The sequence below is a fragment of the Epinephelus lanceolatus genome, chromosome 21 (genome assembly GCF_041903045.1).
Source record: "Epinephelus lanceolatus isolate andai-2023 chromosome 21, ASM4190304v1, whole genome shotgun sequence".
In the NCBI taxonomy this organism is placed as follows: Eukaryota; Metazoa; Chordata; class Actinopteri; order Perciformes; family Serranidae; genus Epinephelus; species Epinephelus lanceolatus.
The window spans coordinates 24027052-24043536 of record NC_135754.1 but is presented as its reverse complement, the minus strand read 5'-3'; positions in this window follow the sequence as shown (position 1 = coordinate 24043536).

Sequence of the window (16485 nt, the reverse complement as noted above, 5' to 3'; positions counted from 1 at the left end):
GCTATTGTGCTTTGTGCCGTACTTTTGGAAACTGGACAGACTCCAAACCATCTGTGTTTATCGAACTTCAATGGGTTGCTAATGTGTAAAAACAAATACAGATATCCTGAACATTAGATATGCTTGTGCTATAGCTCTTTGTTTGAAAACCCCTGGAGAATTTTGATTATTTCAACCACACAGCGTGAGAAGGATATGTGTCAGGCAGCCCAAACACAGAGTTAGTCATGCAGTTTTTTATCAGTGTCAATCACTGAGCTGGAACCCTGCGAGCTCCAATTGGTCATCAGTGGGCGGTATCGGCACCGTGGCTCTTGAAAATTTGGATTTAAGGCTGGAAAAACACACTCAAAGCATTGAGGGTGACGGACATCTGATAACTGGGTCCCACTGCAGCTAAAAACAACATGGCTGACTATGGAGCAACAAAAACAAAACAATTACAACCCTAAATACTTGATATGTGAGTCAGCTGCTTGCATTTAAAAAAAAAACAAGATGGAGGAAGCTTGTGAGAGGGAGGGGCTCACATTTAAGATGGTCAGCCTGCTAGTATGTGGTCCGTGATGTGCCATAAATCTTCCTCTATCTTCTCTGTGGCGATGGCAGAAAAGGGATGAGTCGCTCACCAGCCCCCCTCTCCATCTCATTCACATGTCTATCTGCCTGTTATCCATGCCCTTGAGCAAAGATTACTGATGCCCTGCCTTTGATATATGACACATCATGTGCCACAACGTTTCATCCAATGAATTAACCCAGAGAAGAAGAAGAAGAAGAAGAAGAAGAAGAAGAAGAAGAAAAAAAAAACGACTGCCGTCAGTTCCCCGAATCGCTCACAATTCCTTTGTGTGTGTGTGTGTGTGTGTGTGTGTGTGTGTGTGTGTTCGTCCTCGATATTGTGGCTCTGAGTATTAACGCTCGCCTGGTTCACCGGTGAAGTGTTATCTGACCTCTGCAGGACTCTGCATTGTGTTATCTGGTGTTTGTCAACTCACATGTTATTCACATCAGGAATTAGACTGTGGGTGGGCTCATAATCCAGCACATTACCAATCACTGTGGAACAACCTTCATCCATCAATACATCAACATCTGAGAAGACTCGAATTTACAAGGATTTATGACACATCACTGATTCCTTTGTGACACATTTGATCATTTCTATCATTTTATATCACAGCTTAGTCTTGAAATTTCGATGAATTATGCAATTTTTGTTTTTAGCTTTTGTTATTTAAGAGGGTTGGTATCTTCATAAGACATTTTTAAATATTCTGTCCCTCTGAATTCCTACATTAATAAATATAACAACCAACAAGGATGTTCAATTTTAAGTCTCGCCATAATTGTGAACAACCAACTCTGAGAGGTTTGGGGGGAAGCAAAATAAAATTTACGACTCAATATTCTGACAGCGATGATACAGGAAGTTGAGTAAATGTACACTTCATCTGGCTATAAACAAGAACCGAGTGGTTGTGTCTCCCTTCATTCATAAAAGCGGTCCATTAACGAGAGCCGAGGGTGATAAACCAATCATGTGCTGCCGCGCAACTGGCGAACCAGTAACCTGCCACATTTATTATGAGCTGCTCCGTGTGACGGCGGACGTTTGCCTTTTAAATCTGGCTGTCTGACGTTCAATCACATAAACAAGAAGTACATGTAGATACCTCCGCAGGAGATATCATTTCTTTTAGATTTATTGCAGACTGATTCAGGCACAAATATACTGTTGTGCTTCATTGACACCTCATGAAGATGCAAATTACCGATTACTGGGGGTGTTCATCGGCAACATCTGTACATGATACAGACATATACACTGTAAAAAACATGCAGACAACAATTGTTTTGTCATATTCCAAGATACAAATCTATCTTCTAATTCTTCAGGATTATTTCTGCACGTACAGCCTAAATCAATTCAGCTTTTGACGAACAATGTCTCACAGAAATAATATTCCTATTTCTACTTATTTGTTTTGCCAGTTATGTTGGCTGAGAAATTGGTGCCTGAATCATTTTTACAAATGACATGAAGGATGCATTTATTTTGTTTAATCATGTTTTCATTGCTGAGCATTGACATTGCACGAGCAGATATTGTAGGGGAAAGAAAAACATGTCATCTGCAAACATTTAGCAGATCAACATTATGCGACTTGGAAAATACGTCCATTAAAAGTATACTGTGCAGGATTTTCCTGAAAGAGAAAGTAGTCTCATTTAAGAGTAATTCCTCTCAATCATCACTTATGACCCATTAGCTGTGTGTGGCAGTGTTATTTATCTGCAGAGACTCGGCCCTCTGCCTGGATTTTCTTATTTTCTTCTTACTGTGCTGTGGTCCTGAAGTTCCTGGGCACAGCGTGCATGTGAAGTTGTGACATTATAAAAAGGTTAGCGAAGTAAGAAGAAGAAGAAGTAAGAATTCCAATATGTGAACATGAGCTACTCTTTCTCAAAGCCAGAAACCAGAGAGGTAAGTCTCAAACTTGTGTTGTCATCAGGTATAAAGTCTGAAGCTGCACCATAGACAGTGCATGGGAGACTTATTTTGTGAACCCACAGAATGTTCTTTTTTTTTTAAACCCAAATGAGCTTTATTCTATTTGAGTGTTCTCAGTTTTGAAACAAAAAATGTCCCCACATACTCAGAACATTTCCCCGGGTGCTTTCAATGTCATAGAGAACATCTTTCATCATTTATTGAGTGCGGTTATATGGACATGGATACCCCTTTATGAGGCTTATCCCGGTTATGATCATATTCGCTATATGGTGTTCACATGAGAACAGAGAAATCTGGTTATCCACATTCCCCATATACATCCCGGGTTGTTTCCGAGCACTCCAGCTGGCATATTTGGGTTTCTCGTGAATGGAATATGGTGTTTAAATGCTCAGACACATCACTGGGATCCAAAAACTCGATCATAAATGGGTTATTCATGTCCATGTAAAAGCACTTACTGTCTATGGAGCAGCTCCAGACTTTTTTATCCTATGACATCACAAATTTGAGTTTTAGCACCCTAGTTTTTTATGTATGAGTGTTTGCACGCAAGAGGCATGTCTACTGATATTTTTGGACTGTCAGACAACAGGAATAACACACGAATTTTGAAAACAGGTGCAGTTCCCCTTTAGCCACAGGAAGACGTAATCTGGGTAGTATCACATTTCTAGCAGAACGTATTTGTTGCATATTTGTTAGCACATAAATGCAATTTGTAAGAGTCAGGGTTGCTTTTGATGAATTGCTAGAAGCGATTTAAAAACATTAATCCATCACTGTAATGTTATCAGTGGTGACTTAGAAATAATGGATCCAAGTACAAGGGATGAAGTGGATGCTAATCGTCATTAAGGTTATGAAAAATATTTATAATGCTACTTTTCTAACCTGAATGAAGCCATATTACTGCAGAGATTAAACCCAAAGAGAATGCATGCTGGGAGGTGGTTTAAATATAAAATAAATTAATGGTGTAAATTGAGCAAGAAGAACAGCATTCAGCAGCAGGACATAAAATCACATCTTATCACACTTAAGTTACACTTGAACTCACTGTTTTAAGTTCTGAAATGCTTCTGAATGAGGAAACTAGATTAATTTTGGGTGAAGAAGATCAGATCATTCACAATATATATCATGGCATTCATTTTTCTTTAGTTTAAATTAAAAAACATTTTAAACCCATGTCAAATTTGATCACAATTACACTGACAAGTAAAATAATCTTATAAAACTCAACATGGAAACATGAACAATGGTTTGCCTTAAACTCATGAAGAGGTTTGACAACAGGTCCACGCACAAGATGCTGTATGACAACAACTCCTGGCCCACACACAGAAAATGACACAAGCTACAGAGAGCTTCATCATCAACAGTGACAGAAAGCCGTTGTTGGGAAAAATATGGCAAAACCAACAACACATGCAGCGCAGCAGTAAAGTGCCTCTTCACCACTACAAATCTTATATCAGTCTCTGAGAACAGTTTGTATCCCACAGTGTTATTCTTTATACAGTCGAGTCACCTGCCTGATACCCTTCAGCCATTTTCCTCAGAAGCTGTCACACACGCTGGCTGTAATATATGGCTGCACCAATGAGAACAGCTGTAGCCAATCTCCATCCTCTCCCTCTCCTGGAGCCTACTGCCTGTCCAGCATAAAATAATACATCAGGATTAATTGATTTCCTGTCAGTCTTGTGAAAAATAAAATAAATTTCCATGTAGCCTGTTTCCTGCAGCATTATAATTTTGTACATGGCAAGTAATTTAAGGTTTTTAATTATGCATGAGAATGAAAAAACATGACAAAGTGCGCTGTCGCCTGGCCCCCAAGGCCACAGCTCTGGCCTTTGTATGTGCTGAGACAACAATGGCAGTAACTTAACCACACATAAATAATATATTTATGTATTTAGAGGCTACACATCTCTGTCTGAAAACTAGTGCAAGAGTCCGAGCGTCAAGGTCGAGGGCTGGTCATTTATCTTAAAAGTAATGACGTTCATTTTTGGAGCGCATGAATCATCAAACATGCACTCTGACGCCAAAAAGTCAAGAGCAGGAAAGTCAGGATTGCTACGGTTCCCAAGGCTGTGACAGGAAAACAGATAGTGCGCTAACGAAAACTCTGAACCACTGGAAGCAATAATGTGTTCCCTCGGAGTGTAACTGCCATCCGACACGAAATATATTTCAAAATCTGTTTATGACAAAAGCCCTGGCCTCGTAAAACAAAGGACAGAAAAGTAAAAGCTCCACATTAAAGATTTACGCACAACAGTGTTTGTGCTCAGCTCCTTTCATTGTTCGCTGGATTAATGAGCAGTGGGGAGAATGAGCAAGCGTTTCCCTAAGAAGTCAAACTAGAGCCAGAGATAGAGCAGGAGGAGGGAGAGCGCAGCGAGCAGGGTCATCAGTAGGCCAGGGTCTTAAATCAGACCAAAGGCCGGCCCTGGTGTCAGCTCAGGACCAGAGGGGGAGGAAACTCTCAACAACAATGAGGAGGGGTTGAAGGCAGGCCTATTTGTTGTGGATTTTTTCGGCATTACCAGCTGGGCCTGAAAAAGCAGCTGGACAGAAAGAAGCTACAGTATGAGGGGCCTGAGCACATGCCTCTGGGTCATGGGGAACTATGGGTTATTCACTAACTCATACCAATGGCATGAGTTTAACGAGGTAACACTTTGGAAATGATTACAGGCTTTGTTCGCTCAAGAAAGCTTCGAAAAAGCTGTTTGAGTGATTTATTTGATAGCTGTTGTTTTCTTACCCCCAGAACTGCTTCACATCTGCAAACTGTCTGACTCTGAAACTGTCCCGTGGCTAAAATTACGATGTGATAAATTGCATCGTGAAAGATTTAACTGTTCCGACATTAAACAGCATTCACAGCATAATGCCGTGGTGTTTCATCACGGATAAATATCTCCCGCTTTGCATGACATCTGAAAGCATTTTTGGGACTCTCAGCACCCTTTCTGCGCTTCTAGACGCATACATCATCTCCTCTCCATCGTTCTTACTTTGGTTTTTATCTGTTTGTTCACCACCGCAATCTACATGCAATGAAAAATGCATGCTTGTATCGTGAATGCACCTTCCAGAGGATCAAAAGGATATGGTTGGACAAACAATCCGATATCCAAGGTTAAGAACACAAAGATAATAAATCGCTTGAGTGTCATGTTCAATTTTCAGGACGGCATTACCCGGCATTATCCATAACAGGATTTAAATTGTTATCAGGACGCTGAACAATCCACTTTGCGTCCGGCGAGCATCCTGCCTCTAGTGATTCATAGGGAGGAAACAACTATCACATTTTCCAGTGTCCCACCGCAGCAGCAGCAGAACACCGGCGCACTTCATGTACTTGGATGATTGGTTGAATAAATTGCTTCCATCCTGGCTGCTGTTGACACTCATATGGACGAGTGCTATCAGTTTTAATTGTCTTTCTTCCTTCACTCGGCCTGCGTCTGCAGCTCCTTCCTGCCTCTCTTGAAAACAAAGCCGAGATGCATTAAGTTCAGGCTGAGATTTGGCCGTGCGAGCCGTGCAGCACAACTGTGGACAAGTACTCTAATATTTTAGAAGTGTTCTACATCTGCTGTGAGTTCACTGGGTCTGCAGACTATAAATCAGCAATTACATCATTTCCCTGACCAAATAAATGACTGTAGTTTATGTATGAGTGTTTGCATGCAAGTAGCATCTTTAATACATAATTCTTAAACCACTTTATTACAGCACCTACTTTACACAAGCACACGCTATTCAGCCTGCCCAATATCTTACTAAATATATTTATATACTCATTTGCACATACTTATCCTTATATCCTTATATAGCACCTGTCATACAGTACAGTTTATTTATTGTACACACGAGTGGTATCGACCTTCTTTTACCCCCAAGTAAAACTTTGCTGATGATATATGTTCATTAGAAGTGTTATAAAATCCTAAACTGTGCAACATTATTTATCTGCTGATATAAATTAGTTGCGTATGGATGCAGTTATTAAGGGACAGGGTTGATACAGATCATGGTCATTTAAATATATATATCTACGTTATTAAAGGGGCAGATCACACGAAATTCAAAAAATACGTATTTTTCCTCTTACCTGTAGTGCTGTTCATCTATCTAGATTGTTTTGGTGTGAGTTGCAGGAGATATCGGCTGTAGAGACATCTGCCTTCTCTCCAATATACTGGAACTAGATGGCACTCAGCTTGTGGTGCTCAAAGTGGCAAAAAATACATTTGAAAAACTCAACAGCAATGTCTCTTTCCAGAAATCATGACCCAGTTACTCAAAATAATCCAAAGACCTTGTTGTGAGCAGTTTAATAGTAGGAGTAGGAACTTTTTTTTCCTACCAAACTACACCCGGCAACTGCATCACTGCACAGACAGAAGAACGCATTAGTGTTGAATACGATACGATGAGATACGATACGATGCAGTGCGGTGCAATTCGATATGATCTGATACAATCCGATATGTTATACTTAATTGTCCCCGCAGGAAAATTTGGCAAACGTTAGCTAGCTTAGTGGTGCTAGGTGAGCTAGCAGTAGATGCATGCTTCTTTCTGTGCAGTGATTCAGTTGGTGAGTGCAGTTCAGTAGAAAGAAAATATCCTTCCTTACTGTATGAGCAGTCTGATCTCAGACAAGCACAGAGCATACTGTCTCTTCCCACTTTCTCCACGCTGAGTACAAGCTTTTACCCTCAAGCAGACGATACAGGATGCCCAAATTTAAACTAAACCGTATTAAAACTCAATTTGTGCCAACCTCGATTAAGATTTTAGATAATGTTGCTTGATGCTTTAGAGGTTGTGTTGTGTTTTGCTTATGGTGCTGGTGTAATGAACAATACATGACTAGCTGATATAAATACTGATATGTGTAGTTTGTGTTTTTATTTTTTTTTTTAAGGTGTATGCTTTTTCATTTATTTTGGATTTCTTCTGGAGTACAGCAATACTTGTAAGCCAGCAATACTTGTGCAGCTCATGAGTCCAAGACAATAAAGTGTGTCGTTCTGTATCGTATCGTATCGTGTCGCATAGTATCGTGCCGTATTGTGTCGCGTTGTGTCGTATTGTATTGTGTCATTTTGTATTGTATCGTGGCGTTTCATGTCATGTTGTGTCGTGTTGTATCACGCCGTACCATATTGTATCGTGTTGTATCATGTCAAATCATATCTTACTGTGTTGTGGTGTTTCATATCGTGTTGCATCGTGTTGTATCGTATCGTATCATATCATACTGTATCGAATGCTAATGCATGCATGCCTTCTGCACAGTGATGCAGTTGGCAGTTGTGATTTGGTAGAAAAAAAAAGTTCCTACTCTACATGAAACTGCTCACAACAAGGTCTGTGGATTATTTTGAGTAACCAGATCTGATTTCTGAGAAAGAGACATAGCTGTTGAGTTTTTCAAATGTATTTTTTTGGCACTCTGAGCACCGCAAGCTGAGTGCTATCTAGGTCCATTTTACTGGTGAGAAGGCAAACATCTCTACAGTTGATATCTCCACCACTCTGCAACTCACACCAAAATAATCTAGACGGATAAACAGCTCTACAGGTAAGAGGAAAGATGTGTACTTTTGATTTGGGGGTGAACTGTCCCTTTAAACTACAGTATTTACTATAACAAAAAGCTGTGAATATATGTACATATTTTTCTTAATTATGTGTCTTTATTATTTTAACCATTTTGATTCTAAGATACATTAAGATGCACTACTTTGCCTTACAGATTATGATTTAATGATAAAATTTGTGTTTGTTTGTTAGATGATTATAATTTGAAATTGCTATTTTCTTCGTGCTGTGTTCACAAAATTACTGCTGTAAACCACTGTGATGTTTTGTACTATGAGTCTCTGTATTAAAAGAACTTTATTTAATTTGGGAGCGATGGCAGATTGGTAATGTTGTGGCCCTTTTGTTTACATTTGGATAACAGATTGTTCCTCTAACACATATCTGGCACGAATGCATGTATGAATGCACCATTAACAAAGCATAATAGGAGCATTGATTAAGTGAGACTGATATACCTGCAGCCTACCTTTTTGTTAGAGCCCCTTGACTTATTGATATACAATCCATCCAGCTTTTTCAGAATCTGAAAACAATCAGCGTGCAGAGCAGCACAATGGCGAGGCATTAATCATGAAAGGCAGCACTTTATTCCTCACAACCACAGGATTGTTGCAACAGCTGCTAAGCATTCTGGTAAAGCGAATTATCTATGGCTGTGTAGCAGTAACGATGAGACAGAGTCATTACCATATCGACAGGCTCCCAGATGGATTATCCTCATTGATCACTTCATGGCCTGTTGATAAGTATTTGTTTGAAACGCGAATGGAGGGAGAGAAATGTGCTTGATGCTCCCGCTCTGTAGCCTGCATGGCCAGAAATATTTCTGACCTCTTCTTACCATAGCCTGGTATCACGTTTGAAGTTATTTTCAGCTTTTCATACTCTGTGATGCCAAAGTCTCCAGATCTAAAGAGATGGAGGGTAAATAGTCCGGGTGATGAGCAGCAGCAGAGAGAGTCTCACATGTGTAAGATTTCACGGCTAATCACAGGCTGCTGTGATTCATGGCGCACCTTGCTCCACTTGCACGTATATCATATGATGCTTTTTTTTCCCCCTCTCGCCACCCAGGCCTCCCATCCTGCTACCTCGCCAAGGTCAGCTGAAGGAAATGATACCGCTACACCACAAGATTTATGAGAGATTCACTCCCGTTTTCTCCCTGTTTACAGAATACATTGACTCCCACCGAGGAGCCGCTTCCGTCCCTGGTGGTTTACAAAGCAGGAGCCCATCTATTGGGTGTCACAGGGAGCAAGAGCCCGGCAGCTTGTCTCCTGTGACAGGTGCTAATTGAGAACCAAACATGGGTTGCATCCAGTTTAAACCTCAAAGTCTCTCTTTGGCCTTCTGTTGCCACACTGGCACAGATAACCTTGGACGCTGACAGTAAGACACAAATCATAAGATGACATGTCACAATACAAAAGTGTAACAATGTGTATCATGGAGCTAAAAAAACAACTAAATCTGACCTGTTGGGAATCTGAAAATGTGCTAATTTTGTTTGGATCCATTAAATGCCAGAGGGTGTAAATGAATGTCATCCATTAACACTTTGAACTGTCAGAGGCCTTTACTGCTGTTTGAATATGTTGACAAGCTTTGAGTCTTAAAACAGTGGCTCTCAAACTTTTTTTTAGCCATGTACCTCTTTGAAGTATTTTTTTAGCCATGTATCCCTGACCAACATAAAATGTTTTGAGGAAAAAGGGGAAAAAAGCCTTTATAAAGAGGTATAATACAGTGCTGCACCATCAGCATCTGATTTACTAAACCACCTTGTAACTGAAACACACTAAAATGCAGCATTTTAAATATATTAAAATATATTTTGTCATTATGCAATTATATGAAAATGACATTGTAGCTGCATTATACTGTGTATTTTTGATAAGTACCACTCACAGTTTAATGATAATATAATTTAAGAAAACTGTTATTTTTTCAATTAACATATTAAAAAAAAAAAAAATCACACATAACCCCTGCAGAACTGAAAGGTGCCCCTACATGTACCCTTGTTTGAGAAACAATGTCTTAAAAGATGTCTGTGTCCTACAGACATCTAAAACCATGGGCGGATTGTGAGACAATGGGGAAAAGATATGCAAAAGGCTCCACCACCTCTCCTACAGAGGAGCATGACACACATACTTTGTGGTTTTGCCTCTTTTTTGTCATTGTTTTGCATCTCTCTGTGGTTCTGAGTGTATTTGTAGTTATTTTGTGTCCTGGTTGGTCCAAGTTACAATAATTTGACTATTTTGCAGATAGAGGCCAGGAAGGCCCTTGATACTTATGAGCCCCTGAGCCTAAGCCTGGTAGGAACATCAATAATCCATGCATGTCTACAACAAATGAGTGTAAATCAACTTCTTCAATATTCAAGCAAGTTAGGCAAGAAAAAAAAATGTGGTTACGATAGAAAAAGTCTTGGGGCTGCTGGGAAAATGCGTCTACTAACGGCAGCAAAAAAGTCTTTCTTGGGTGCATCGGTGCAATGGACAACCACGAAAGGACGGCAGAGGAGATACCGCACAGCAATGTACCTGGGCTGGACAGCCACATAAAAGGTTCACAGGTCAGCCCAGTTACATTGGCGTGCAGGTATTTCCTCTGCTGTCCTTTCTAAGTTTAGGAAAAGACAGTGGTTACTTTTTTTTTTAAAAAAAAGCAAAATTAAAGCTACACTGTGGAGCTTTTGACCACTAGTAGTGCTGTGGAGCATGTTTTAAAAAGAGGCTCCTTGTTATGTTTGTATGCACATGCTTTCACATCCTGTTGTTGGTTTCATACTACTCAGGTGAAAAACAGTCGGTGGCAGTAACATGCTAAAACACGGATTAATGCAGCTACAAAGGCAAGGGAGACTACAGGCTTGTTAACATTGATGTAAACAATGTAGGATTTATTATATTTTTTTAAAAATGACCTTGCAAATGTTTTTTGAGGAAGGAAATGAAGTCAACACTGAATGTAAACAGGACTTTTGTTTCTTTGGGGGAAAAAAACTCTTTAGACAGGATGCAATCTCTTGTCTACACGCACCTCCACTCCCCAAACCTCCACACACACTGTAGCCTCATTACATACATACAGTAAAAGGCACACTCCTGCATAGGCCATGAGCATAAGGCATTGGACGTATATTGTGTGCTGCAGAATGTAATAATAATTAATACGAACGTACTTCCTACACTGTATAGTTACTGGACATTCATTTCTAACTTAAAGGCCCAGCACATCCACACACAGGTGTTTTCACTTAATCTGGGTAATTAGACACATCCTCACATTCTTAAGAGGTCTATTTGGGCAAAATAAGTGAAAACACCTGTGTGGGTGCACCACAGGTGCGCACAGCTGTTTTTGCATGTTTTACACCCAAGGAGGAACAAATAAGAAATGTTGTACAGTAACAGTCTCAACTTTGTTAATAATATCTTGACTGTATTATACTGTGATCGTATATCAAACCAAATCATGCAGGTACAAGGCGCAAAAATTAAGCACAATTGTTATTTATCTCAATCTGACGATCTGCCTGTGATTGAAAGGAGATCTTCAGTGGTCAGATTAATTGGAAGTGAGGTTCGATGGGTGACTGGCCTTCACATGTCCTTGGCGGCCGTAATGAGGGGATAGTGGATGGGTGCGAGTGCGTTGCCCCTCGTCAGTGACAGGGTGCTGCCCTGCCCCTTGCTCAGAGAGGACCGGGGCTTTAAATTGCTTCCATCTCTGAGACTCTGATTAATGAGAATAGTTCTAATCGGAGTTCCTGAGGCCAACAGCATTAGTCTTAATCTTCCAGGCCCCATCCAGCAGCAACACTGACATTTAATGTAGTGCTAGTGCAACGGTAATGAGAATTCATTCCCCAACAAGGGAGCAAACTCTTCTAGCTCCCACACAGGTTCTGGATTTGGGAAGGTTATTGGCCCTGAGTTTCAGGGGTTATTAGTTCTCTTCAGGCCATGAGGTACCTAAAATATCTAGTGTTTTACAGTCCACTTTGAGGCAGGACAAATTAAACTGTGCTTGAGCACACAGACGATTTAAAGCTCCTTTACACAGTCTCAATGCGGTCTCGAATAGTGCTGAAGCAAAAAGTCGATTGACAGAAAATAAATTGAGAGCAACTGTGATAATCTATTATTTTTCTTCAGGTCATTTAAATGCCAAACATCAGCCGGTTGAGGGTTTGGTGTTTTCTCTGTTTCTCATAGTCGTTAATAGGCATGTCAACATTTTTTAACAAGTTATGCATGTCGGCCTTTTGGTAAATTTTGCTGCTCTTCAGTTTATTACACTGTGCACCACCCACCATCTGGTGAGAGTTAGTTAACTAGCATCGCTGCTAATTTGGTGATTACTGCTAGTAACACCGTTCCAACCCAACAGTGTGACTGTGGAAACATGGTGGCCACCCTCCAGTCTCCTCCAAGGTCGCCCCAGTGAGTAAACAGCTCACTTTTGAGCCACAAACCTCTTTTAGCATTGTTAACTACTGTTAGCTCTGTTAGCAGCATCAGCACGGCTAGTCGTGCTAACATAGTTAATATTGCTAAAGGGGTTCAAAATAAAGCCGCTTACTCGCTGAGGAAACCTGGGGGGCAGACCAGAAGGTAGCCACCATGTTTATACAGCAACGCTGTTGGTAGGTCCCACGGTAGGAATGGCCGACGCCACCAGCTAACGTTAGCTACCACCTGACCTGTGTTGTGTGTAGTACAGAGCGACCAAGGTTAATGTAGCTAACCAATGGAGACCGGAAGGTGGGCAGTGGCCACTATGCATGTTAACATGGTTAGCCAACTGTCTGTCAGCAAAGCCAACAGAAAATAAAATAAAAGGCAAGACACTACATCACAAAATATTAAATGCGGCGCTATAGTTCACTGAGTTAATTGAGTGCTGGACTTAAAGGAAGGGCCTTTAGTATTCATCATTTTGTGTTTTTTTTCTTAAACATTAATCGGTAACTAGCTGGTTAATTTTTATCTGGCTATCGAAATCAAATTAACCAAAATTGACATCCCTGTTGCAAATTAAAAAGTTTTTAGTTTTAGACAGTTTGTCGAAGAAAACAACCTGAACAGCTCTGGGAACTTGCAATGGCCATTTTTCACTATTTTAAGAAAATGAGACATAAAACACTTCTGAGGTTCTTTTGCCAACCCAAACAAAATAACAATAAACAACTGATTGATTAATTGAAAAAGTAACTGACAGGTTAGTCAAGTTGCAGCCCTCTACTTTGGATGTGCGTACATGTTTGTGTGTGTGTGTGTGTGTGTGTGTGTTTGTGTGTGTTTGTGTGTGTGTCCAAGCTGTTTTCTGTGAGAGTGTGTGCTTGCACTTAATATGTATGAATTTGCCTATATTGAGAAACAGGCAATCATAAAACAATTGTGTAAAATCAGGCAACCCTCTATCAACTGAATGAAAGCCATTCCCGCTGTCTGCCGCACTTGTACCGATGCAAACAGTCCTCCTGTGCTCAGTTAGCAGTAAGTAAATTGCTCTGGGATTTGTATTGCCGGAATGCTTTAGCAGGTAATTCCTCTCTGTCTTTCATTTTGTTTGTCTGTGTTAAGTTCCCACTCTGGCCTCATCCATTCTCACATCCAGTTCCCGGCTTTGTCCATCCATCAATGGGCGCACTTTGTCAGTGCTGACTTCATCCTGGCGGCTGCAATCACATCCGAGCAGGGCCCGACTGCCACCGGGGAGCTTTTTCACCTCCCATCTGCATCTCCCCGATCTGCTGACGGGGCCCCTGACGTGCAGTGTTTTCTATTGCACAGGCAAGCAAAAAAACACTAATGCTGCACCTCATTTCTCCAGACCACTCCTGGCCTCACATGGCAAAGAGAAGGAGGGAGGGAGAGAAGAGAGGGAGAGGGAATGAGGTGAGATTGAGAGAGGCAGGGAGGTAAAGAGGGGGAACGTTTTCAAGAGGGATTGGCTCTCAGGTCAGGCTACAACTCAATTTGCCTTTTCTTCTCAAATACATCAATAGACATCACAGGTAGAAAATGTATCACTAATTAAGGCTTGATAAGCAGCCAGTCAGCTGTACTTGGAAGAGGGAGAGAGGAGGAGGAGAGGGAGGGAGCCAGTTACTCCACGTGGAGGTTTCAATGGACTTTCTGGGCATCTAATGCTATATGGAGCAAACTGTTGGCATTAAATAGCATTTTATCAAATCTCAATTGAATCAGCTTCACATCTGAGTCCTTTATAATCCAGTATGAATCTTTGTTTGGCTTTCAGCAATTTTAAGCAGGACTATAACTAATAATTCTTTATTTCTTGGCACTTCTGTCTTTATTTGACAGCTGTATCTTACATCATGTGATTGTGAGGTTAAACAGCAGAAATTAAGTGTTCACTTTAAAGGGATTTATATCAGATTATATCCTGCTGTGAAACCTTTTTTTTTACCTATCAACTAGGGTATCATTTAGAAAATTATGACACCATTACTAAGAGAGTATTTCATTTCGATACCTTTTTTCCTTACTTTATGCGATACCTATCATGTGAATGGAAGCATTCAGTTGCATAAAATACCACCACCACTCCATCCTATCCTAATGATTACTACAAAATTATTAAATATTTATTAACCTTAAACTGCCAACTCAATCAAATACAACATGCTCAACTTCCTGTATGGGTTGAAGCTGCTGTGAAAGTGGGACGGCGTATTAAATCAAGGAATGCTTGCAGTGATTAGCTGCAAGCAAAATCATAATAGTCTTCTATTTCTAGATCTGGGTACAAAAATGCAAATGCAGGCATTGTTTAACTAGAGAAGTTTTAATACTACTTGGTACTGAGTTTTTTTCCATCTATACCTTGAGGGTATTGAGTACTGATACCTAGCCCTTTGGACAACCCTGCATTTTTTTGCAGGAGCCCTATGCACTGACAGACTAGCCTCACTGAAATGAATAACGGGGCTGTGTGCTTTCATGCAAGGCTAAAGTTGGTCTGAACATGGCCTTAGGTTGCCAGGACACCCATGTTGATTATGGTTTTGATTAATGTAATAATTGGTCAGTCTATAAAATGTCAAATAATACTTCTATACTATAATACTATAATAATTCTTTGATCCTCACTAATAAAAACGAGAGATTGAAGAGGAAATAAAGCATTTGATTTGTAAGACTCAGCACTCGTTTAACCAACTTGCAACTGAATCCAAAGTGAAACCAGTTAAATGGCCTGAATCCTTTTGGAAAATGTTTAAATACTTTTAGACAGTATCATATTCTCTAGGATTAGTTTGTTATCTGTGTGTTAGGCAAGCTGGCTCTGTAGTGTATGAAAAGATCTAAATGGTATTCAAGAGGAATGAGGAATAATGGAAACATACATTATGATACAATTAGCTTAACGGACAAAGACAAATTCACTACAACACAATAAAGTTGATCTTATCCATAATCTGGCCTATTATTATTATTTCAAAGAAACATGCGTGACACCAGCAATGATCTTTACAGGAGAAATTCACACAACTCCTTGATTCAGTCTCGTTTACATCAGGGAGCACTAATTAGACTGCGATGGAGGGTTATTAATAGGCTGGACTTTCCACAATGATCTTGTTATAAATGGGCCCTGTCAAGACTTTCCTCAACCTCCAAATGAGTATTCTCACTCCACTGCCCCCATCCCAAGAATCAGCACCAGCGCTGAATAACAAATGATTGCTATTAACTGTATTGTTAGTAATGATGCCTGAGAACAAACAAAAGTCCATAAATAACAATTTGCTGAGGAAAAATGAGCCTTTAAAAAGACAGATACCAAGCTGAGTCGTGGTAAATGACATCTGAGGGCCTGGAGAGAAAAGAAAGTGGCTGCTGTTTGGGCAGAAGAAAGAAATGACTGATACAAAGTCTGATCTAGGGAATGAAAATTTGGCTGCCTGGTGCTTCCCATGCAGGGGTGTAATGTTATTCGCAGATTACAGCTTACTCCGCGTGCACACACACACACACACACACACACACACACACACACACACACACACACACACACAAAAATCCTGCACCAAACACTCAGCTGAGTGGGCTTAAACAACAAAGCGGCTCCTGCTCAAGTCGTTTACCCGGACACAAAGGCAATTCCTCATATTAATTAAGCGCTGTCACCGACGTGCTCGCTCCCTCTCGCCAAGCACATGTCCGCAGCTCTGATATGTGGGCTAAGTGTTTTCCCTGATGCCTCACTCTCAGCCTGCTTTTCACATAAAGCCTCTAGTGGGAGCCGCTGTTTACAGAGTCAGTTCCACTTACGCA